At 37.3% G+C, this 25,210-nt stretch overlaps 1 long non-coding RNA gene across 1 annotated transcript in view; it reads right to left on the reverse strand.

Annotated features, from left to right (window-relative positions):
• Positions 1-25,210, reverse strand: part of LOC309865518 — a 721,161-nt gene that overhangs the window by 672,946 nt on the left and 23,005 nt on the right. The window lies entirely within an intron of this gene.

Below are 25,210 nucleotides of genomic sequence, written 5' to 3' on the forward strand. Positions count from 1 at the left end.
CTCTCAAATAAAAGTTACCTTAAGCCATGTTCTGAAGCATAACTGGGCCACTGCTCTTTGAGCAGGGACCGCACAAGTGGCAGACCTGGGGAGAACCCCCCTTCATCCTCCAGGAGGAGCAGTGCAAGAATGCATGGCAGGAATCCCCAGGGTTTGGAGACTACAAATGGGTCAGTGAGATAGAGATAGAAATGCTTCGTCACAGGCCAGGTAAGAACCAAGTCCAGCCAAAGACCAGGAAGATGGGAGAGACGGACTGCTTTTGTCTGAGGGCACATTGATGAGTGGGGCCTTGAGCTCTCAGCTCCTACGGGGCAGAGATTGGGAAGCCCCCATTTTCATTTCCGTCCTCCAAAGTTGTACAGAAAGCGTCCAGGGAACAAAAATTACAGTGAGCGAACCTGACCAGATTACTTAGCCTGGCCCCAGGGAAGGGTGGTGCAGTACTTCCTGGAGCAAAGACATTTGAAAATCACTGCAACAAATGCCTCCCCCAGAAGATCAGCAAGAACATCCAGCCAAGACCAACTTCAGCAATCAATGAGAACTGTGGAATTCCAGAGCTAGGGGAAAGCAACACAGAGAATTCATAGCTTTTTTCCCATTACCCTTTTTCTGTCAAAGTTAAATTTTTTAATTTTATTTTTTCTTACTATATTTAACTTTTCCTCTTTCCTCTTTTAATGTTTTTTGACTACTTTGTCTTATAAATACATTTTTAAAAAAATCTTTTAAAATGTTCATTGTTATAGTCATATTTTATCCCTTCATTGTATTTCAACTTATTTTTTATACACATAAAAGGTTTTTTATTCCTTTAAAATTTGGGGATATAATTTCTTCTAATAGATCAAAATATACCCTAAATCTAGTGCATGGCATTTTTCTAGTCTCCACCCTGAGCACATTCTCTCCTCTTTTTTTTTCTCCTTTTTCAACAAACTCAACTTATCAATTCCTTTTATAGAATCTTTTTTATTTTCATGTTTACAGTCATATTCCATGCTTCACCATATTTACCCTTATTTTTGTGTATGTATATATATATATTTTTTTCTTTCTTTAAAATTTTAGGGGGGTAGTTTCTTCTAAGATATCAGGATACACTCAATATCAAGTGGGTGGCTCTGTTTTGTTCACCAGTCTAACATATATTTTTTTTATTTTTCATTTTTTATTATTTTCTGCCTTTCTTCTCTTCTCCCCATGGTTTTGGGTTTCTTCTGATTTGATTAGCATATATTTTTCTAGTACCCTTTTAGTACTTCGTTCTCTCATTCATCTATTCTTATCAGGATAAAATGACAAGATGGAAAAACTCACCACAAAAAAAAAAAAAAAGAAAGAAGGAAAGAAAGAAAGAAAGAAAGAAAGAAAGAAAGAAAGAAAGAAAGAAAGAAAGAAAGAAAGAAAAAGAAGCAGTACTGATGGCTAGGGAAATAATTAATATGGACATTAGTAATATGTCAGAACAAGAGTACAGGATTGCAATTATCAAGGTGCTAGCTGGGCTCAAAAAAAGCATGGAAGATATTTGAGAATCCCAAACCCAGCAGGAGAAGAGAAATAATAAATATCAGAGCAGAAATCAATGAAATTGAAACCAAAAGAACAGTAGAACAAATCAACAAAACTAGGAGCTGGTTCTCTGAAAAAATTAATAAGATTGATAAACCCCTGGCCAGATTTGTCCAAAAGAAAAGATAAAGGACTTAAATTAATAAAATTATGAATGAAAGAGGGGAGATCACAACCAACACCAAAGAAATACAAACAATTATAAGAACATATTATGAGCAACTATACACCACAAATTTAACAATCTGGAAGAAATGGATACAATCCTAGAGACATATAAACTATCAAAACTGAACCAGGAAGAAATAGAAAACCTGAACGGACCCATAACCAGCAAGGAGATTGAAGCAGTCATCAAAAATCTCCCAACAAACAAGAGCCCAGGACCAGACGGCTTCCCAGGGGAATTCTACCAAACATTTAAAGAATTAATACCTATTCTCTGAAAATGTTTCAAGAAAAAAAATAGAAATGGAAGGAAAATTTCCAAACTCATTTTATATGGCCAGCATTACTTTGATCCCAAAACCACACAAAGACCCCATCAAAAGGACAATTACAGACCAATATCCTTGATAAACACAGATGCAAAAATTTTCACCAAATTACTAGCCAATAGGATCCAATAGTACATTAAAAGAATTATTCACCACGACCAAGTGGGATTTATTCCTGGGCTCAAGTTTGGTTCAACATCCACAAATAAATCAATATGACACAATACATTAATAAAAGAAAGAACAAGAACCATATGAAACTCTCAATAGATGCTGAAAAAGCATTTGACAAAGTACAGCATCTTTTCTTGATCAAAACTCTTCAAAGTGTAGGGATAGAGGGTACATACTTCAATATCATCAAAGCCATCTATGAAAAACCCACAGCAAATATCATTCTCAAGGGGGAAATACTAATAGCTTTTCCTCAAAGGTCAGGAACATAGCAGGGATGTCCACTATCACCACTGCCATTCCACATAGTATTAGAAATCCTAGCCTCAGCAATCAGACAAGAAGAAGAAATAAAAGGCATCTGAATTGGCAAAGAAGTCTCCCACTCTCACTCTTGCAGATGATCTGATTCTTTATGTGGAAAACCTGAAAGACTCCACTCCCAAACTGCTAGAACTCATACAAGAATTCAATAAAGTGTCAGGATATAAAATCAATGCGTAGAAATCAGTTTCTATACACCAACAGCAAGACAGAAAAAAGAGAAATTAAGGAGTTGATCCCATTTATAATTGCACCCAAAGCCATAAGATATCTAGGAATAAACTTAACCAAAGAGGCAAAGAATCTGGACTCAGAAAATTATAAAGTACTCATGAAAGAAATTGAGGAAGGCACAAAGAAATGGAAAAGTGTCCCATGCTCATGAATTGGAATAACAAATACTATGAAAATGTCTATGCCACCTGGCACAAGCTACACATTTAATAGAATCCCTATCAAAATACCATCAACTTTTTTCAAAGAACTGGCATGAATAATCCTAAAATTATTATGGAACCAGAAAAGACCCCAAATAGAGGAATGGTGAAAAAGAAAATCAAAGTTAGTGGCATCATAATTCCAGACTTCAAGCTCTATTACAAAGCTGTCATCATCAAGATAGTATGGTACTGGCACAAAAATCGACATCTTGATCAATGGAAGAGAACTGAGAGCCCAGCAATAGACCCTGAACTCTATGATAAACTAGTCTTCAGCAAAGCAGGAAAGAATATGCAATGGTAAAAAGACAGAATCTTCAACAAGTGGTATTGGGAAAATTGGACAGCTGCATGCACAAGAATGAAACTTACATTTCCTTACATTTCCTTACATCACACACAAAAATAGACTCAAAATGGATGGAAGACTTCAATGTGAGACAGGAATCCATCAAAATCCTTGAGGAGAACACAGGCAGCAACCTCTTCAACCTCACTCGCAACAACTTCTTCCTAGAAACATCACCAAAGGCAAGGGAAGCAAGGGCAAAAATGAACTACTGGGACTCCATTAGGATCGAAAGCTTTTCCACAGCAAAGGAAACAGCCAACAAAACCAAAAGACAACTGACAGAATGGGAGAAGATATTTGCAAATGACAGATCAGATAAAGGGCTAGTATCCAGAATATATTAAGAACTTACCAAACTCAACACTCAAAGAACAAATAATCCAATCAAGAAATGGGCAGAAGACATGAACAGACATTTCTGCAAAGACATCCAAATGGCCAAAACATACATGAAAAAGTGCTCAACATAACTTGGCATCAGGGATATACAAATCAAAACCGCAGAGAGATATCACCTCACACCAGTCAGAATGGCTAAAATTAACAAGTCAGGAAATGACAGATGTTGGTGAGGATGCAGAGAAAGGGGAACCCTCCTACAATCTTGGTGGGAATGAAAGCTGGTGCAGCCACTCTGGAAAACAATATGGAGGTTCCTCAAAAAATGGAAAATAGAGCTACCTACAACCCATCAATAGCACTACTGGGTATTTACCTTAAAGATATAAATGTAGTGATCCAAAAGGGCACGTGAACCCAAATGTTTATAGCAGCAATGTCCACAATAGCCAACTATGGAAAGAGCCTAGATATCCACCAACAGATGAATGGATGAAAGAGAGGTGGTATATATATACAATGGAATACTATGCAGTCATCAAAAGAAATGAATTCTTACCATTTGCAATGACATGAATGGAACTAGAGGGTATTATGCTGAGTGAAATAAGTCCATCAGAGAAAGACAATTATCATATGATCTCTCTGATATGAGGAATTTGAGAGGCAGGGCAAGAGGTCGTTGTGGGGAGGGGAGGAAAAAGTGAAACAAAATGGGATCAGGAGGGAGACAAACCATAAGACTCTTAATCTCATGAACCAAACTAAGGATTGCTGGGATGTGGGGGGTGGGTAGGGACAGGGTGTCTGGGTTATGGAAATGGGGGAGGGTATGTCCTATAGTGAGTGCTATAAATGTGTAATTCACAGACCCATACCCCCGTGGCAAATAATACATTATATGTTAATAAAAAATTATATAAGTACATACCTTTCAATCCAACTCCACTTCAAGAAATTTTTCTTTCTTTTTTTTTTTAAGATTTTATTTATTTATTTGACAGAGAGATCACAAATAGGCAGAGAGACAGACAGAGAGAGAGATAAGGAGAAGCAGGCTCCCTGCTGAGCAGAGAGCCCTATGCGGGACTCCGAAGGCAGAGGCTTAGCCCACTGAGCCACCCAGGCGCCCCAAGAAATTTTTCTTAAAGACATAATTATTTAGTAAGTGTAAAGACCTATATATAAGGTTATTCATTGCAATATGGTTTGTAATAGCAAAACTGGAAACTATATAAACGTCTACAATAGATGACTGGTAAAATAGATTATAAAGCATCCAAAAATGGAAATACCTTACAGCCATAAAGCAAATTTAAAAAAGAAGACAACAATGACAATTTACTACTTGGGCTATCAAGTAATGTCCAAGATATGTATCTGAAAAAGCAAGATTCAGAAGTATGTGTAGGATATGCTACCATGTTGTATAATAGGAATGTGGGAGAGAAAAATACCACTTTGCATTTATCTGCATAAAATATTTGTGTAACAGGGGCACCTGGGTGGCTCAGTGGGTTAAAGCCTCTGCCTTCAGCTCAGGTCATGATCCCAGGGTCCTGGGATCGAGCCCCACATCAGGCTCTCTGCTCAGTGGGGAGCCTGCTTCCTCCTCTCTCTCTCTCTCTGCCTGCCTCTCTGCCTACTTGTGATCTGTCTGTCAAATAAATGAATAAGAATCTTAAAAAAAAAAAACTGTGTAACAATATATAAGAAACAGGTAATATTTGTTGCTTCTAGGGATGGGAGTAGAGAAAACAATAATATCCATGGTATTTTTACTGTGCAGCTTTTCAAAAAAAATTATGAACTGATTGATCATTCATAACGAATATTCAAAAATAACTTTTTATAAATCTTCCACAGCACCTAATGGTGGTGGGTTCATAATACAAAATTAGGAAATACTTACTAATTAAGGGGGTCGAGGGTAAATGCCCAAATAATAACACTGTCCTATATTTGCTCATTGTTTTTAAACTTCCACATTCTTTTACATAACTTACCATATTAAGAAGTAAATTATTTTTATTAATTATCTAAACATTTTGGACTACACTTGTAGTTAATTTCTGAGAAAACTGTCCCACAAAAGATAACACTAATTTCAAGTATTAGAAAGAATGTCCCCCCACACCGATTCAACTTGAAATACATTTTTCTGACTGCCTACATATGAGTAAAAATCCCTGTAAGATTTTACCTAAAATTCTGATATGCTTAAGAAACACAGTTCATAGAGGGTATCATGCTTAGTGAAGTAAGTCAATCAGAGAAAGACAACTATCACATGATCTCCTTGATATGAGAAAGTGGAGATGCAACATTGGGGGTTAAGGGGGTGGGAGAAGAATAAATGAAACAAGATGGAATTGGGAGGGAGACAAACCATAAGTGACTCCTAGTCTCACAAAACAAACTGAGGGTTGCTGGGGGGAGGGGGGTTAGGAGAGGGGGGTGGGATTATGGACATTGGGGAGGATATGTGCTGGGGTGAGTGCTGTGAAGTGGGTAAACCTGGCGATTCACAGACCAGTACCCCTGGGAATAAAAATATATTATATGGGGGCACCTGGGTGGCTCAGTGGGTTGAGCCGCTGCTTTTGGCTCAGGTCATGATCTCAGGGTCCTGGGATCAAGCCCCGCATCCAGCATTCTGCTTGGCAAGAAGCCTGCTTCCTCCTCTCTCTCTCTCTGCCTGCCTCTCTGCCTGCTTGTGATCTGTCTCTGTCAAATAAATAAACAAAATCTTTAAAAAAAAGAAAAAATATATATATTTATAAAAAATAAAAATAAAAAATAAATTAAAAAAAGAAACAGTTCATTTTTAAATGTTTGCAAAATGATATATTTTTTTAATATAATTTTTTATTTTTTATAAAAATATATTTTTATCCCCAGGGGTACAGGTCTGTGAATCACCAGGTTTACACACTTCACAGCACTCACCAAAACACATACCCTCCCCAATGTCCATAATCCCACCCCCTTCTCCCAAACCCCCTCCCCCCAGCAACCCTCAGTTTGTTTTGTGTAAATGCAAAATGATATATTTTTAATATCTTATTTAGTTATTTTTTTTGAGAGAGCGTGTGTATGCTTGCTCATGAGCAGGGGAGGCATAGAGGGAGAGGCAGAGGGAAAAGAATCTCAAGCATACTCTACACTGAACATGGAACCCCATGCAGGTCTTGATCTCACAATGTTGAGATCATGACCTGCACCAAAACAAAGACTCAGATGCTTTACCGACTAAGCCACCCAGATGCCCCACAAAATTGATATTTTAAATTATTGGTATACTTCCTTCAAACTTTTCTTATCTCTAGAACAACTTTTTGTTTCACTTTTTAATTAAGAAAACCCAAATAATTCACTGAATATGAAAACTTATTATTTGTATGGAAGATAGACTATATGATCGTCTAACCATTAAAAAAAGCTATTCCATCTAAGCAATGATCTAATGGCCTATTTTTAGGATTACATTATATTTTATGTTACATAATAATACAAAGATGTCAGTATTTCCCTTCCAATGCACTTCCTACCTTTAGAATATGTTTGTTTCCAAAACAAAATGTAAGATCTTATAATTTTTAAGACCCCAATGCAAGCATTATTCTTTACTACCCTAAGTTCCAGTTATAGATATCCTAAAAATTATGCTGACACAATTTGAATAACATCAAAATTTTAATAAGTAGCTTCTATCAGTCAATTACAATTTCAAAAGAAAAGCCTAGAGTATTTAACCTCTCAGAAGGCCCTTGTTTAGAACCAAAATACATTATCTTGAGAACTATTATTAGCTCTGTCCCCAATTTATTAATTAATCATAAGAATAGCACAGGACAATCTTTTCCCCCTCAGTCAACAAAGCTTTGAAATCACAATAGAATCCAGAGATGATCAGTTCTAACAGGGTCAGGTAATGTACCTGATGACAAGAGAAGTGATAGGAGAGGTGGTAAAAAGATAGCCCAGGCCCATCCTAAAGGGCGCAGAGGGTACTTTCTCCCAGCCCTTGTTCCAGACCTTCCAGAAAAAGCACAGATTTGGATTTTCACATGAAACCTTGTGATTCTGAAGTACGACACTTTTTCAAAGTTACATACAGTCACATTGGAGACTTTCCTTCATAGAACCCCCTCAGTGTTCCACAACCACATGTTAGGAAGAAAATGATGGGCCTGGAAGTCTCGTGAACCAGAGTTTGAATTCCATCTCTATCACTTAGCATCTGTGTGACCTTTGGGTGAAGTACTCTCTACCTCAGTTTCCTTATCTGCAAAATGTATCTACAGCTTTTGTAAGGATTATAAATAACAAATATAAATGCTCAGGCATTCAAAAGTAATTTTTAAAGTTGTATTTATTAATACTTTCCTATAGTAAACTAAATAATAGTGTCCTTCAGAGGAAATTTCCACTTGATCTATAAATCTGGATTTAGTGGAGAAAAAACATTTATTGCAGTTATAAATTCCTGTGAGTGTGATTTACAGAAATCAGAGTGGCAAGATACCAGATAGTCTGCAGCTACTGTCAAACACAAGGACAGTGGACTCTGATTGCTTCCAGCTATGAACTGTCACCATTAACTTATTTAACTAAAGAATCTTGTTTATCTAAGAGGGCCACTTGTTCTATATGTAGAAACACAAACACTTTCATCGAGTAATGAAAAGGAGATTAAGGTGAAAATAAAGGCAGATGTGAATAATGCAAAAGGCAATATTAGCATTTTGGTTTAGAATCTGGACTTGGGTTTGAGTTCAAGGTGGAACAACTTCTGAGTCCTAGCCTTATCATTTTCTAGCTGTTAAGACTTAAAAAGAGGCTTAGAAGTACCAACTCTTCTATCTAAAAGAAGTTGTGATACTATAAGCATATTTCCTCCTCCATAGTAAGAACTCCACAGTGTTAGCTGTTATCTTTCCTATATCTACTACCACATTCACATAAGATAGAACTATTTTAAGCAACATAACATACCCTTTCTTCCATAAAACAGTTGCAAAATAATAAATGTATATATGAAATGTATTTTAATTTTGAAAATTAGTTTGTAATCATCAAGATAGTATCTAAAAGAAAGTAACCATACCTGTCAATGACAAATTAAGACTCATTCAGTCATATAAAGTTCTGACAAGGGATTTATCAACACTAGATATAGATGTGATTAGACTGAATTATGTTTAATAAAAGATAATGTCCTTCCTAAGTCTTTGAAACAAACTAATATTGATGATTTCTTACATTTGAAGAATAATTATTCAAATAGCTCACATGTTTATCTCATTTGATCCTCAGCATAAGCACTGTGATATAAATACAGTAGGTTCAGGAATAAAGAACGGAGGCTAAGAAAGACTATGTGACTTCACCAGTACTGCTTGAATAGGAGATGATGAAGCTGAGGCCAGAATGCATGTTTCCTCACATCAATTCAATTTTCAGAATTTTATACCACATTGAACAATTAGGTGTTTCCCCTTCTGTGTTAAAACCAGACTGTGTTGGCATTTCCCCTTTTGTGTTAAAGCCAAGCTGTGATTTTTATATTCCAGATTTTTCAGGGTAAACTCTGTTGGCAATGGTTTTTTGAAGTTTTTTTTGTGTGTTTATTTAAGATTCTGTTTATTTATTTGAGAGAGTATGAGCATGAACAGAGAGAGGGGCAGAGGAAGAGGGAGATGCAGACTTCCTGTGGGGCTCAATCTCAGAACCCTGAGATCATAACCTGAGGGGAAGGTAGATGCTTAACCAACCAAGGCACCAAGGCACCGAGGCACCCCTGGTTGTTGACCTTAGCTAGTCTTTAAATCACTGTTACCAAGTACAGAAATATCGGCATTGTGTTGAGAATCATTATTGTCTTTGTAAATATGTACTGAATTCTCCAACCTCACTATTTTTAATGCTCGGCAATTAGGTACCAATGGGGAAGAGAAACAGAAATCCCTCTCTAACGGAAGGCCCCTCCTACCTCAAGACTCCAGACAAATACTTGCCATGGTAACCATTTGGTTTAGCATAGTAATCATTTGTTAAATTGTAATATTCAGGAGACTAATGGCACTCCAATTTTCTGTTAAAACAATTATTCCAAAACCAGAATAAACCAAACCAGATAAATATTTTAATTTTGTAGCATAGTATCACACAGGGAATTAAATTAATATGGACTCGTTTTCCTTTAGAAAACCCAATGAGGTGTCAAAGAGGAGATCATTTATATTAGTTACTAGAGCACAAGTCAAATTGGTATTTTTTTTTCAAATTGATATTTTTATTAAACTAATTTCAGTAATGATGTTTTAAATTAAAAAGGTTAACAGATATACCTTAAAAATTATATTTACAAGAAAATGTGGTAAAGTGATAACAGTACTGTTATGTGAACAGCTCATATTAAGTCAGAAATTTACATTTACTTCTCTAAAAAACAGATTCCTTACTTGAGGGTGAGGTTACACTGAGTTCTGGGCCCCAATCCAATGATGTGCTAGTAAATGTTTGACACCAGCACTAGAGGAGGGGAAAAAAATCTCTAATTTGTAATATTTGTCATATTCCATAGAATCAGTACTCTCATAGGGCTGATTTCAAGCTACCAATGCAAAGTCATTCAATGTGGAGTTAGGAAGAGAAGGGCACAATAGGCTCTCACTAGTCAAGACAGGCCAGTTCCAATCCACCACTGCCCAAACTCCAGAACCAATTTGAATCTCCAGAGGTAGAAATCAGAAGCATGTATTCTTAAAAAGTTTCCTCAGTGATTTTGCTATAGTCAATCCATAGACCAGTTTTTAGGAATCACACCCCAGGCTAGCTTATGATGCAACTATGAGAGTTTCTGAGATTAAGAAAGGAAAAACATTTGTAAGGTTGTTGCCATGTAGTGCAAAACCAGGTGGAAATGACATTGGCATCACTGTCACCTAGGAAAACTCTGAATCATGGTAAGCATATCTCACTGTTAAATCAAAGCAAACTGTAAGGCATCCTTTTGGTGTATAGCTTTTACGAGCCCAGACAAATGTTAAGTCTTTTTGAAACCTTCCTAAGCCACAAAAAAGTGTTTCCCTCTAATAAAATTGTCACTGAAATCTTGCATGTTTTTAATTTTTTTAAGACTGTATTTGTTTGTCAGAAAGAGAGAGAGAGCGAGCACAAGCGAGAAGGAGAAGCAGGCTCCCCACTGACCAGGAAGCCTGATGCAGCCCTCAATCGCAGGACCCTGGGATCATGACCTGATCCAAAGGCAGATGCTTAACCTACTAAGCCGCCAAGGAGTCACCCACATGCCCAGGTGTTAAAAAACACCTCGGTGTTTTCTAAGGAAGTTATCCAGTCCAGACCTCTGCTGCTGAGAGAGGAATGGCAACTTTGTGATATTTAATTACCCACAATCATGATTTACTTAAGGGTAATTTCAGTGTTTGCTGCAAATTACTCAGTTGAAGCAAACAAAATGCAGGCATTCCCTCTTGTAGACATTCCTCATTTCATATGAATTTATAACATTTAATATTTACATTTTTACCAATCTCCAAGAGATAGAAAAACAAGTTAAGATTAACACTGGTAAATGTCTTTGCCTGGGTCCCCTTGAAAGCCTGAGAGAAAAGGCTTATAGGCAAGTAGTTTATTTGGGAAAGGTGATCTCCGAAAACAGGAGTGACGTAAAGGAAAATCTGAGGGAAAGTCAATGCCCAGATGTGTTACATAGTTAGGCAGTAATTATTCAGTTCTAGTAGGAAGTTCTTAGAAGTTTTATGAACATGCACTTCAGAATTGCCCATGGCCACTGAAAGAAAGAAGCATTTTTAGTATATTCCCTATTAGCCAAGAATGGTCCTGTGGGCATTAACTCCTTTGCCTCCATTATTTTGTTTGATCATGAATGATAGCCCAGCAGTTCTAAGGGAGTTAGAGAAATCCAGATGGTAAACAAGAAGTAATTGTCCCATGCTGAGGCACTGTCAAGTTAGAACTATAAAAAACCTGGTCAAAGTATGTGTGGACCTGGTCACTACGGTAGTAACTGGAACAAAAAGGCCAAGATGATGTAAAGTGGTACATAAGAGAGGTCTAGGCCCCAGGTAATAATCAGGAAGTTCTGGGAAGTTCTAGTTTGTTGCTAGGTTCCATGATCTTATTCTTTGGACTCAGAGGCCTAAAAATACTACTTGATCTAGTTCCAGATCAATCCATAGACTTTTCTACACTTGGAAAATAGCTGGAGGTCAATAGGAGAAAAGACAATCGTGTTCATAAAAGAACAGATTCATTTTTTTTTATTTCAAAATATTATATCCTGTAAATAAAGCAAACAAAGCATTCCAGGACCATGCTGAATGAAAGAGCAATAAGACCCCAACAGAGAGACTCCATGTCACATGAAAGAGGAATGGGGAGGAAGAGGAGGCAGAGAAGAAAGGGGCTTTAATATTCTCAATTAAGCCTCTGAAAGAGCTGCCATCAGAGAATGAGTCAACTTTAAATAAGTCTCAGGTCATAAAACGAAAGGCCAACTATGACAATGACAGAGAAGTAACAACCTTTCTGGCTCCGTTTCTATGCCCTTCCCCTTTGCTTTGACTACAGAAATAAAGTTACTAAGAATAAGGAGGTAAGCAGGTATCAAAAAGTGCAGTAGTTCTTGAACTTTAGCATGTATCATCACCTGGAGCACCTGTTAAAACACACATTGCTGGCTCTGTGCCCAGAGTTCCTGATTCTTTGTCTGACCAGGACCAAAGAAATCATATTCCTAACAACTTCCCAGCTGGTGCTGCTGGTCCACAAGACCATACCACAAGAACCACTGAAATGGCAAAATAGAAAGGAAGGCTCACACTCCCTACCCAGATCCCCACCTTCAAAGCTTCAGGTGAGGCAGAGGAAGTAATTGTAATTTTGGATGAAGATGGAAGCATCAAGACATGAGAGTATACACTTTTGATTACTGAATGAAAACTGCATATATCACTTACAGACACGATAGGAGCCTGAGAGAGAACAGAAAAGGCATAGAATTAGCCACATTTCTGTCTAGTAGCAGACAAGCTAATGCCACTGGATAAATTTGATGGGGCAGCAAAATAAATAAAGATTCATTCTTATTATATCCCATGATTGTATAAATTACACAGATAGGGTACCACATAACTTGCTTAAAGCAATCAGCCTTATGAAATCTATTTTTATATAAAAAATAAGTTGAGAGATGATTATCAGACATCTGTTGACAATACCAAATTTTACCCACCAAGTTTTACCCACTGAGAAACTCCAATTCATTTAAATTGTATAATAATTAGATTAATATAAAATTCCAGAAACGTTTGGTACCATTTTTCTTTAAAAACAACCCAGATAATTCTTATGCACATTGAAGTCTGAGGACATTAGTCAGCACCAGCAGTTCTGGGGCAGAAGTCATTCCCCTGCAACCTTTTCATAAAGAGAAGAAACATTCAAATGGAAAAAAGAAGAGCCTTACATACAGTGCAAGCAGCAGAGCAGAGCAGTTAGGGATTGGAATCTGGAGTTAGATTGCTTGGTTTAAACAGTAGTAACCTTGGGCAAGCTATTTAATCTCTCTAAGACTCATTTTCTCATCTTAAAAATGAGGATAATAATTTCTACTTCATAGGGTTGCTGTGAGGATGAAATGAGATAATGTATATGAAGCACTTAGAACAGTGCCTACCATAGAGCAACTTTTTAACAAACATTGCTATTATCATTACCACATCGGTCCTCTAGAGAACACTGTAATGCACATATAACACATGATGGGGTAGGAAGTAAAAAGGAATGTCTGAACTGCTTATAGGGATGTAAAGTGCCATTGTAGACCTTACTCTACTCTTTCTCTCACTGTCTCTCTCAAAAGGAAATATAATAAATAAGTCTAGCATGGTAGAAGGGACATCCTGAAAGGCTTTGGCACACAATTCACCTTTCAAAACCTCAGTTTCCCCATTTGTAGAATGGTAATCATAAAGCAACCCTTAGATCTGAGGGATGTTGTAAGATGAGGTTAGATTGGAAGACATGGCATGTTGTGAGGAGCCCAGCAGTGAAAAGAGACTGTCATGGAGATAGGAGAAAGTGGTTTTGAAGCATATCCCCTACACTGAAGCTCTTTTTCTCTTGCAACAGGAAAACTACAAGATCCTCACATCTGGGCTTAGAGGAAAGTAAGAAAGGTGGTCTTTCTTTGGAAAAGTGACTTCTTAAAACACAAGATAAGAAGATTGCAATCAAAATTCCTGTCTACCACTAGTTTTAGGCATATTGTTGAGAATAATCTTAAAGATCAACACATAGAGATCAAAAGAGATAAATTTAATTATTCATAGCATGCAACAGTATGAAATTAAAATTTTGAGCATAACTTTTGGCCTGAAATATTATCAAGTTTCTACTTCTGAATTTTCTAACTCTATGTTGGTATTTATCAATACTAATGATTACAAGGTAGTAAGTGAAATAGTACTATATAAATAGCAATCTGTGTTTAAAATGCTAAATATTCTGAAACCTGTAAATATCAAGATATTATAATAAATGTGATTGTCATCAAATATTATTAATTTATAAAATACAGACCACATGTAAATTTAATAAATACCTCAGGAAAGAGCTATCTTCAGCACTTCCAAATGTTACAGACACTATTTTGCAGTGAATGGGTATACTGTAACTTTATTTTACCTGCTCTCAGATGAATAAGGTTTGCTTGCATCACCTTGTAGTCATCAGATAAACAAGGATGTAAAAAAGGAAAGGCTATATAGTCCAGCATCACAAGCAGAGATAGCAGGACGCTCATCTATTGACTGTGTGACCTTGCCCACCTCTCCTCTTCTTTAAAAGAAAAATAACTGAACAGGATATCAGGGTCAAATTGAAGAGAAAGGAGAAGAACTGTTTAGTGCAATATATGAATTGATAGTCATCCAACTCACTGTGACTGATTCCTCCTCTGTAAACTGAGGTATGAGAGTTATCACTAAAACCCTTGAAGCCTGTAAATTCTGTGATTCTAGATTTAAACTGAAAGTACTAAAGTGAAAGTTGAGAAAGCCCACCCTCCCTGGACATCCTTCCTAGACATAGACACCAACTTCCGAATCACATATTAATTTTGTGGACTTTTTCTTCATTGACCGTCAGGCACGGCGGAGACTATTTGGTTGGTACCATTACCTAAGGTAATACACAACTTAAACGCCCTTCTTCTTAAAGAACTCTGAAAATTGTGAGCTTAATTGCAATTAAAAAGCTATTAAAATTCAGTACAACTAGGAGACAGACTTTAAGTTTACTCCAGTATTAAACAACTTTGTAATAAAATATATCAGTATGGATTTTATGTTTTAAAAAAAAATGAGGATCCTCAATGGATAGGACTATGTGAAACATTTAAATACTTATGCATAAATTTGCTATTTACTGCAAATCATAGCAGATTATTGGTTTATCTAATAAGTAATCAGTGTATTACGGGGATTTTAAATTGCAGAAAGTAATTTAAAATGTCCAAGCATGCTTAATGAAAATTATCCCTTTTTAATATCTCTTTTTTAATTAATAAGTATTTTTCTAAACTTTAAAAGAAGCCAGGTGTTCAATAAGTGAAAATAATGTCTATGAAGTCTAGACATTTTTTTTTTTACATTATCCTGGCTTAGATGGTGTTTTAGGATTAGAAGGGAGCTTTAAATGTGACCCCCTTTAATCCCTCAGCATCGCATCTGCCAAGTGGTCATCTAATGAATATTTGAATTCTTCGGTTTCAGGGACTCACTGCCTCTGACCATGATCACGGGTTATTAGAATTCCTTCTAGTCTGCCAAAATCCAACCTAAATTTTTAATTTAGAAAATTAACAAAATAAGCAAATAATTTAATGATCAATGTCTAGATTTGGAATAATACTCCAATAAGAGCAAATGACTTGCTAGTTTAACTCAATTGTGACTGAAGTCATGTGGCATTATGCAAACTGCACAACACAGGTGGAACAAATTTCCATGATATTGTTCTTGGCATTGCAGAAACCAACTGTCCTCATGCCCCCCCAAGGCTGACAGAGCCTACAACTGGCCATGGGCCAGTGTAAGTCCTAAGGAACAACAATCAATGAGCCCTGCTCTGCCTGAGTCAATGAAAATGAGGCCTCAGTAAATATTAGACATGAGCTCAAAGGACTGGAATTTGTCTGTTAGCCAAAGCTCATGTCTTCCCTGGCACCAATGTTCCTAAGCCCCAGGATGGACCCTATGTCCCACTATTCATACCAGTCTCTATTTCTAGGCTTCAATCATGCTTTGCACTTTATATTAATCACGATATCCTAAATTCTAGTCCATTTGCCTGGGATCCCAACACTATGCCTCCCTCTGATCTCCTTAATGGGGCTGGACCTAGATTTCTAGTTCTATCTAGATCTGTTTTCCCAGAAACCAGCTACCTCTGCCTGTCTATAATTATGTACTCTCATCAGATATACTTCTATGGCTGGGTCCCTACTCATCATTTTAAAAGAAACTGTGATGTTAATGGAAGATGGCCTTAGACTTGAACTTCTCCTTGAACATTGGAATATGGACTGCTGACAACACTCCCTAGGTGTCAACTTTATTGCCATGTTAATCTCTCTTAGAGATGTCATGAGAGAATAAAAAGAGTCCTGGCCCAAGTAAATTTTCCAAGCCTTGCCCCCACCTGCACCTGACTTAATATACTCATATGCTACTGAGGTCCCCAACTGCCTAGTGCTAGAACCCCTATTAGTTTAAAAGATAACAAATTTAAAGAGGGAAATATTCTTTAAAGATCTATAGAAGGTTGATTCAGACTAAGGCACAAGGATTAAAAAAATAATAATAACAGTAGTTTAGTGAATAATTACGAATACACATTCCCTGAGCAGGAGTTCTACAGGCTTGATAAAAGAGGATGCTTTTTAAGCTAAGTGGATCTAATAGTCACAAAGTGAAGCAAACAAAAAATTTCTAAGCTAAGTAGGGAGATATTTTTAAGCAGAAAGGTCAGACTATTGTTCAGTAAATCACATCCTATAAGTGACTTCAGCCAGGCAAAAGTCACAACCCTGCTTTTGTAATCCCACCACTGTATGAATATACTCCCCTTCTAACACCCTTGTTATATATATGTGGTAACGATATTTTCTCTTGCACTTTTCTCTATCTCTGGGAATAGATCTTGTCTCCACAAACAGATTATAAAGCCCATACCTTACTTATCATACCAGGAATGGTTTCCATAGACAATAAATTCTTATTGAATTGAATGGAATCCAACTGAATTAAAACAAATTAGGATAAAAGTGACATTATAATAACAGATGAATTAAGTTGGCAAAGGAGTTAAATCAGATGCTTAATAGAATTCTGAGACTGAATAACTGAGGCTTGGAGAAAGGCTGACAATGATATTGCCCAAACTAGAAAAGTGTGGAACAACTATAATTCAGGCAAGGGCTATCAGTTGTGGACTGTGAGTAGCAGAATAATGGCCCCATAAAGACATTTACCTCCTAATCTCTGGAACATATTATCTTAAAATCAAATGGAACTCTGCAGGTGTGACTAAAAATCTTTAGATGTGAGGTTATCCTGGATTACCCAGGTGGGCACGATGTGATCACTGGACATTGGAAGAGGGAAACAGAAGAGTGGGTCAAAGAGATGACAGGGAACAATGAGAGATTTGAAGCACAAGAGGATTCAACTTGCCTTTGCAGGCTTTGAAGATTGTGGAAGTAGATCATGAGCTAAGGAATGTAAAGTGGGCTTCAGAAACTGGAAATGGCCTTTGGCTGATAGGCCAGCAAGAAATTGAGGGTCTCAGTCTTAAAACCAGAAGGAACTAAATTCTACCATCAACTCAAATAAGCAGGAAAGAGATTCTCCCCTAAAACCTCCCCCAAAACAGTCTGCCAACACGCTTGGTTTTCATCTGTTGAGATCTGTCCTGGACTTCTTACCTACTGGAATGTAAAATAACAAATCTATGTTATTTTAGTCTACTAAGTTTACAGAAATATGTTACAGCAGTGACAGGAAACTAACAAAGGAAGAGATGTTTTCTATACCACCCTTGACTGGACAGTCAGAGTGACTGAGGCTGGTTTAGAAATCACACATTAACTGTATGGTTTGGGGAGAACAGGCTCAAAGGCAGAGATCAGGAGACATTTCTGAAGCAAATAGTGGGTGGTCCTACCCAAAAAACTATCAAATTTAGTTCTTCAACTCTTCGTCATTGTTTTGTTCCCTCTAATTTTCCACCTTTTATTTAGCAATTTATTTAACATATCTTATAAGGCTGTAGGGATCCAAGGATATAACATACAACATCTTTTCTCAAGTTCATAACTTTGTTAGTACAATGGATATACCAAGAGTTTACACTGGATAAGCAAAAGAGTTGAAAAGTACTTTCATCTGCATTCTCGTTTAAACCTTAGCATCTTTCTATGTAGAACATTAATTATACTGTAGACTACAAGTAACCATGGAGTGTGAGTGTAGGTGTGTAGGGGTGTGTGTGTCTGTGTGTGTGTGTGTGTGTGTGTGTATGTTATGTAAGAAAACACATTCAAGTTGGGGCAGAAAAGGGAAAATTCTGAAAGGAAGAAAAAGGATGCTCTGCTAAGCTTTAACTATAGTCTACACAGTGTACATGTGGCAATGAGTAAGAAATATTTTACTCCCAAAGGAATTCTAAATTGAAATATCCTTTATTTTGATGGACTTATTATTATTAGCACTAAGTACTTACTAATCTAAATTCTACATAAACAGAATTATTAGCACTAAGTACTTACTAATCTAAATTCTACATAAACTTCTTCACTGCGAGCCATTAATATTCAATGTAGCTTTTGAATTTCTCTAATACCATGGAAAAACCCCAAAATTAGTTTACCAGGATTCAGTGTAGACACAGGAAGTGTATTTATTGCATAGTGAACCTACATCAGACACTGTGTGGAGCACTTTACTGGCCTCACCTCCCTTACCTCAGAACATCCCCATCAGTCACTCATCTCCTAGGCAATACCTTCATCATCGAGGAATTTGAAATTTGGGAAAAATAAGTATGAGAGTCCACTAGTAGAGTAGTATTCAAGAAAAGCAACAATTTAGCAATAAAATTGTTATCACCAGGAGAAACTGGACAGCTGAACAAGTAAGTCAGATAGAGGTATGCAGTATATCGTATTAGTTTTCTACTGCTGCTATAACAACTTACCAGAAACCTAATGGTTTAAAATAACAAATTTATTATCATGTATTTCTGGAGGTAAGAAATCCAAAATCTATCTCACTGAGTTAAAGTCAAGGTGCTGGTATTCTCTGGAGGTTCTAGGAAAAAATTTGTTTCCCTACCTTTTCTAGCTTCTAGAAGATGCCTTTTTTCCTTGGCTTGTGACTCCTCCCTCTACCTTCAAGGGCAGCAGGATAGCATTTTCCAATTTCCTTCTCTGACCTTCTCTTTCCCACCTTTCTCTTAAAAGGACCATTGTGGTTACATTAGGCCACCCAGATAATCCAAGATAATCTCCCCATCTCAAGATTCTTAATCACATATTCTAAATCCTTTTTGCCATGTATGATAACATAACTCATGGGTTCTGGGAGTTTTCTTGAGGGCAGCAGAGCTACTACTCAGCCTACCATATAAGCATATAAGTGTAGGGTCAGGTGAAGACGAGTTTAACTAAGATCAAGGAACTAATAGAGTAGGTCAAAAACTGGGTGAAATGCATAAACACATCTCAGGTAGGTATTAGTGTTTCCAAAAAATGCTCTCTGATACAATATGCATGACTATTAGGAATAAATGAGCTCTCTATGCTGAGGTGAGTGAATGAAGGTTGGTGAAGCAATAAATCCATACTGACTTTTTTTTTTTTCAAAGATTTTATTTATTTGAGAGAGAGAGAGAAAAGGGAGAGTGAGAGCGCACAAGCAGGGAAGTGGCAGAGGGAGAAGCAGGCTCCCTACTTAACAGGGAGCCCTACCCAATACAGGGCTCCATCCCGGGACCCTGGGATCATGACCTGAGCTGAAGGCAGACACTTAACTGACTGAGCCACCCAGGTGCTCCAAATCCATGCTGACTTAAGAAAGCACTCACTCTAAAAGGGGCAAATTCAGTGGAAGGGGGAAAAAATGTGGTGAGTCAAGACTAAAGCGCTTAGTGAAGTCTCTCCAAAGCCTGGGCAATAGCGCTGTATTCAAGAGGCCAAGACATAATTCTCCCAACTACTGGCATTCCTCTTGCACTCATTAACTGGTTTCACATTCCTTCAAGATGTTGTAAAAGATTTTGCTCCGAAATAATTACCTTAAAAGTTCTATGCAGTTCTTGGGGGAAGACACCTAGAGTCAGCCATCTTAGCACTACAAGGTAAAATAATCAGGAAAAGAACAAACCAGTGATGGCTCATAAAAGCTTTGAGTTCCCAGAATTCTCAAGGCCATGCCACTTAACAGGTCTAAATTGCAGGCTATTACTATAAAATATAACTATAATAAAGAAACATCATCGTTGTCAGAGACAGAGGTTAGCTTCAGAACTCAGGAGTAGTCGAAGCATCCTCTCCATCTCACCTAAACTCTGTTACCACACATACCTAACTTGTCTCTTTGCCTTTGGTCTTGCACATTCATATGCCCTCAGTGCCAAGATTAGCTTTCTGAAACACACGTCCAGTCCCTTTATTTTTGATCTTAACCTCTGATAATTCTCAACTCTTTTGTTTAACACACAAGGTCCTAAAAGTGAGGCTACCTACCATTACTCCCTACTCCCCCATTCTGTGTGTTAAACACTTGTCAAAATGGATGTCTTAGGGGCTCCTGTGTGGCTCAATGGGTTAAGCCACTGCCTTCAGCTCGAGTCCTGATCCCAGGGTCCTGGAATCAAGCCCCGCATCAGGCTCTCTGCTCAGCAGGGAGACTGCGTCTCCCCCATCTCTCTGCCTTGCCTCTCTGCCTACTTGTGATTTCTCTCTCTGTCAAATAAATAAATAAAATCTTTTTTAAAAAGTGGATGTCTTGGGACGCCTGGGTGGCTCAGTGGGTTAAGTGGCTGCCTTCAGCTCAGGTCATGATCCCAGAGTCCTGGGATTGAGCTCCACATTGGGCTTCCTGCTTAGCGTGCAGACTTCTTTTCTCTCTGCCTCTGCCTGCCACTTGCCTGTTTGTGGTCGCTCTTTCTCACTTCACATTCTCTCTCTCTCTGACAAATACATAAATAAAATATTTTTTTAAAAAATGGATGTCTCAGTATTTAAGATACCTTTCTCATTTGTATCTCTGTCTTTGCATATGCTATTCCTTTGGCTTGAAAAAAATGACCAATTCATTCATTGGCTATCTAATTCAAATGCCAATCATTGAACAAAACCTTCCTGATACCAGCTCAGCAAAGTTTTAAATTCTATGTTCTTTCCCATTGCTAGCATAGAGGCATAAAGAAAATGTTCCAAGTACATGGCAAACTTGAACAAAAGTTGTGCCATTATGACTTTCCAAAGGGTTCTTATCAGGTCAGAGCACAGCAAGGGCCCCCAAGAAAGAGGTTTTCAGCATGTGCTGCCCATTAGAATCAACTATGAAGCTTGGAAAAGATAAAAAAAAAATATTTCTAAGTTCCACCCCAAACACACTGGATCAGATCCACAGGAGTGTTATTGAGAAAGCTTGCAAGTTTTTAATAAGCTTTACAAGTGATTCTGATGAAGACAAGAGAGCGAAGATCCTTAACCAGGCTGATGCCACAACAGAGACAGAAAGGCCGAAGTTAGTAATTTGAAGTGTGGAATCAGACTCATAGGAGGTCTATGCTAAGCTCTCAGCTAAACAGGCTGAGAACTTAGGGCACCAGACAGTGAAGTCAGGAAACCAAGGTAGAAGCTCTTCTATCTGGACCAAAAAAAATATCAGAACTGGAAGAAGAGTGGAATTCAGTAAGGAATTAGGTGTACTGGGTCTGCCCTAGACCAGTGGGTACCAAACTTGGGGGAAATAAGGCTACAGTAGTCCCTCCACCCTTATCCACAGGGGATATGTTCCAAGACCCCCAGTGGATGTCTGAAACCATAAAAAGTACCAAACACTATTTATATGTTTTTCCCTATGCATACCTATGATAAAGGTTAACTTCTAAATTAAGCAGAGTAAAAGGTTAACAATAATAATAAACTAAAACAACTGTAACAAAATACCATAATAAAAGACATGTGAATGTGGTCTCTTTCTCTCTCTCTCAAAATAACTTATTAAATTGTACTCATCCTTCTTCTTATAATGATGTGACATGATAAAATGCCTATTTGATGAGATGAAGTGAGGCGAATGACATAGGCATTGTGACACAGTGTTAAGCAATTACTGACCTTCTGATGATTCTTCAGAAGGAGGATCATCTGCTTCCCGACTGTGGTTGAAACTGTAGGAAGTGAAACTGCAGATAAGAGGGCCCTACTGTAATTCTAGACCTCACCAAAGAGAGACCTCCTCACCAAAGAGAGACCTCTTCAAACAGCAACATTGCATCACCAGGAAACTTGTTAGAAAATCAACTTTTTTTTTTTTTTTGGACAGAGAACACAAGTAGGCAGAAAGGCAGGCTCCCTACTGAGTAGAGAGCCCAATGCTGGGCTCGATTCCAGGACCCTGGGATCATGACCCGGGCTTAAGGCAGAAGCTTGAGCCCACTGAGCCACGCAGGAGCCCCTAGAAAAGAATCTTGAGCCCCATCTCAGACCTATTGAATCTGATTTTAACCAAATCCCCAGGTGATTTAAAAGCAGCATCAAGGTTAGTAAAGCACCCTAGCCTGGCTCCAGATGATGCCAATTCTGTCTGGCCATACTATGAGAAGCAAGAGTCTTGACCTACAAATGAGCAGGTGGAAGAATTGCAAATATTACCAGTGTGAGAATGTGAGGGCAGGAATCTTAGTCAATTACTTTATCTCAACACTTAGCACAGGACCTTGGGAAATGACAATACAGTGAATTGGTCAAAACCTGAGGATTTGAAGCTGGTTCAAGTCTAACACTGCTACTCACCAGCTCTGTGGTATTGTCAAAATACTTAATTTCTTTGTTGTTTCAGTTTCTCGTCTAGAATATAGACATAGCTGCCTCATAAGAATGAGGGAAGGATACCATGTTATTTTTGCTAACATTGTAAGTGCTCAATAGATCATGAAAGAAAAATTAACAGATAATCAATTATTGATTTGTTGCTATATGGACTGATTTCTGATGAGGAAAAGAGCTCCAAAATTCCAGTGGTATAAATTATCTTTCTCTGACTCATAATCTAATGAGAAGAATGGCTGAAATCTTAATGACTTGCAGACATTCCAAGCATTAAACTTCTTAGAATATTACTAAGTGTCTCCTAAGTGATGGGTGAAAGAACTATCTAAAGCAAGATGATTGCCAACCTTTTCGGATTGATGACACCAAACTGATGTTAATGGGATCTCAAAGCTCTCTTGTTCTCCCCCAAATACCTAAGAAGGACATTTTTTTTTCATGGCTTATTTTCATTAAATTAAATTTAAATTGATCTATTTGACAATATTTTGACGTTTTTGCATTTTAGAGTGTTGCAAATCTGGACAAGAATCTCTTCCATAATAAACAATACGGATTCAAAGAGACACATTCTGTTTTATGTTAATCCCTAAAATAGCTTCCTTATTTTTGCTTTTAAGTTTTTAAAAAACTTTTACTCCTTTCTCCCCATAATAATGCTACAATTGTTATTTTTTTTTCTTAAATCTTAGAAAAGTTTGTTATGCCTGCCTGACAGATAAAGAAATGGAAAATAATATTAAGTGCTCAAAGTGACATAGCTGGTTTGTGGCCAAAATGGGACTAGAACTCAAGTTTCCTAAGTCCCAGCCATTTCTTTGAGCTACCACCAGCACCACTGCCACCATCTGATTGCCACATATTATCTAGGATCCAAGTCAAAACCAGGTCACCTGTTCCGTTACCAAATTCCTCCCTTAACCAAGTGCCCTTTCCCAAAAAGCATGTTGGAGGTATCACAAAGGCAACAGCTTCCTAAGTATATGTGAAAAACTTTTTTTATTTTGTTAAAGTAACTTTTCAGTTCTAGAAGTTAGAAGTCAAATTTGGAGGTGTGACTTAATTTTTCTTTTATTTGGAATTTTGCACAAATTATGGTGGAATGTAATTTCTTCTTGTTTCACTGGTTCATTCCTTCATAAACACTACATTTGCCTATAGATTTCTCAACTTTCTTTAGAAAATTATCAAAGCTATAAAAGTCAGTTTTAAAAAGTATTCCTGTGCATTTCAATTTAAAATACCAACTTTTATTAAGGACTTTATTAAGGACTTGGGTTTGAGAAATGAGTAAAAATCTTTGACCAACAAATGGTAAAGCAGTGAGAGCTTATTAATAGTGATTAATATTTAAATCCTCAAAAATCCCCATATAGTGCACCAGACAACATGTTTAAAAAAAAATCACTATAAAGATTCCAATTTAGTCATTAAACTTTAGAATTAATACTATGAAATGTTTTTCCCCAAAGTCAGTATACATTTTTAAACTACTACTAGTGGTTCTGTGGAGTCTCTAAGGTTATATAATTCATGACGGAACAAACCTAGAATCATTAAAGAAAAACTGACAACTCTAAACCGACAAGTGTAAGAAATTCTGAAGTTGCACTGACAATTCAGATCTACTTCCTTTCATGTCCAGATTCACTTAATATCTCATTTGATTTTCAAACCTTCCCTCAGAAGCAACTGGAACAAAACCATGAGGGAGCTCAATCTCCATTTGGGCATGTAACCCTTTTACAAACACAATTACAGCCAAACACCATTGTAACCTGATTTGCATTTGCACTAACTAAGTTACAAAGCACATTGAAAATGCCTGCTATGCATACTACAGACTTATTAGGAGGATATATTGCAGGGCTTCTGTGAACCCTAATTAAAAAGGTTTTATCTTTCCCCTCTGGTCCACTGAAATTGTTCAAATGCCTTGCCTGCTACAACTTTGCTCAAAAACAGTTTTCAAACATGTGATCAGAGCTAGGCAACTATTTCAGGTGGCATGATTCTGTTTCCACAGTGGACAAGGCCAGAGAGACAAAGTTTCAGTCTAAACTTTGAGCTTCCTTTCCTTTGTTATTTTGTGTTGCAACCTTAGCATTATCCAACTGTGGACTTTTATCTGTGAATATCTAAATCCTGTCTTGTGGAAAACTAATTACTGAACCACTGAGAGCTTCATAATGTCCTGCATTTAAGTCCTGAGCATCATACATAATGCATAGGCAGCAGTCTCTGCACTCTGATTACAGAACACTGTCATTAAGTGAGCAAATTAAAGATGTGAATAATTCACTGGCTGAGCTTATTGTCAGTGCTGCAT

This window comes from Mustela nivalis (genome assembly GCF_964662115.1).
Source record: "Mustela nivalis genome assembly, chromosome: 5".
Lineage (NCBI taxonomy): Eukaryota > Metazoa > Chordata > Mammalia > Carnivora > Mustelidae > Mustela > Mustela nivalis.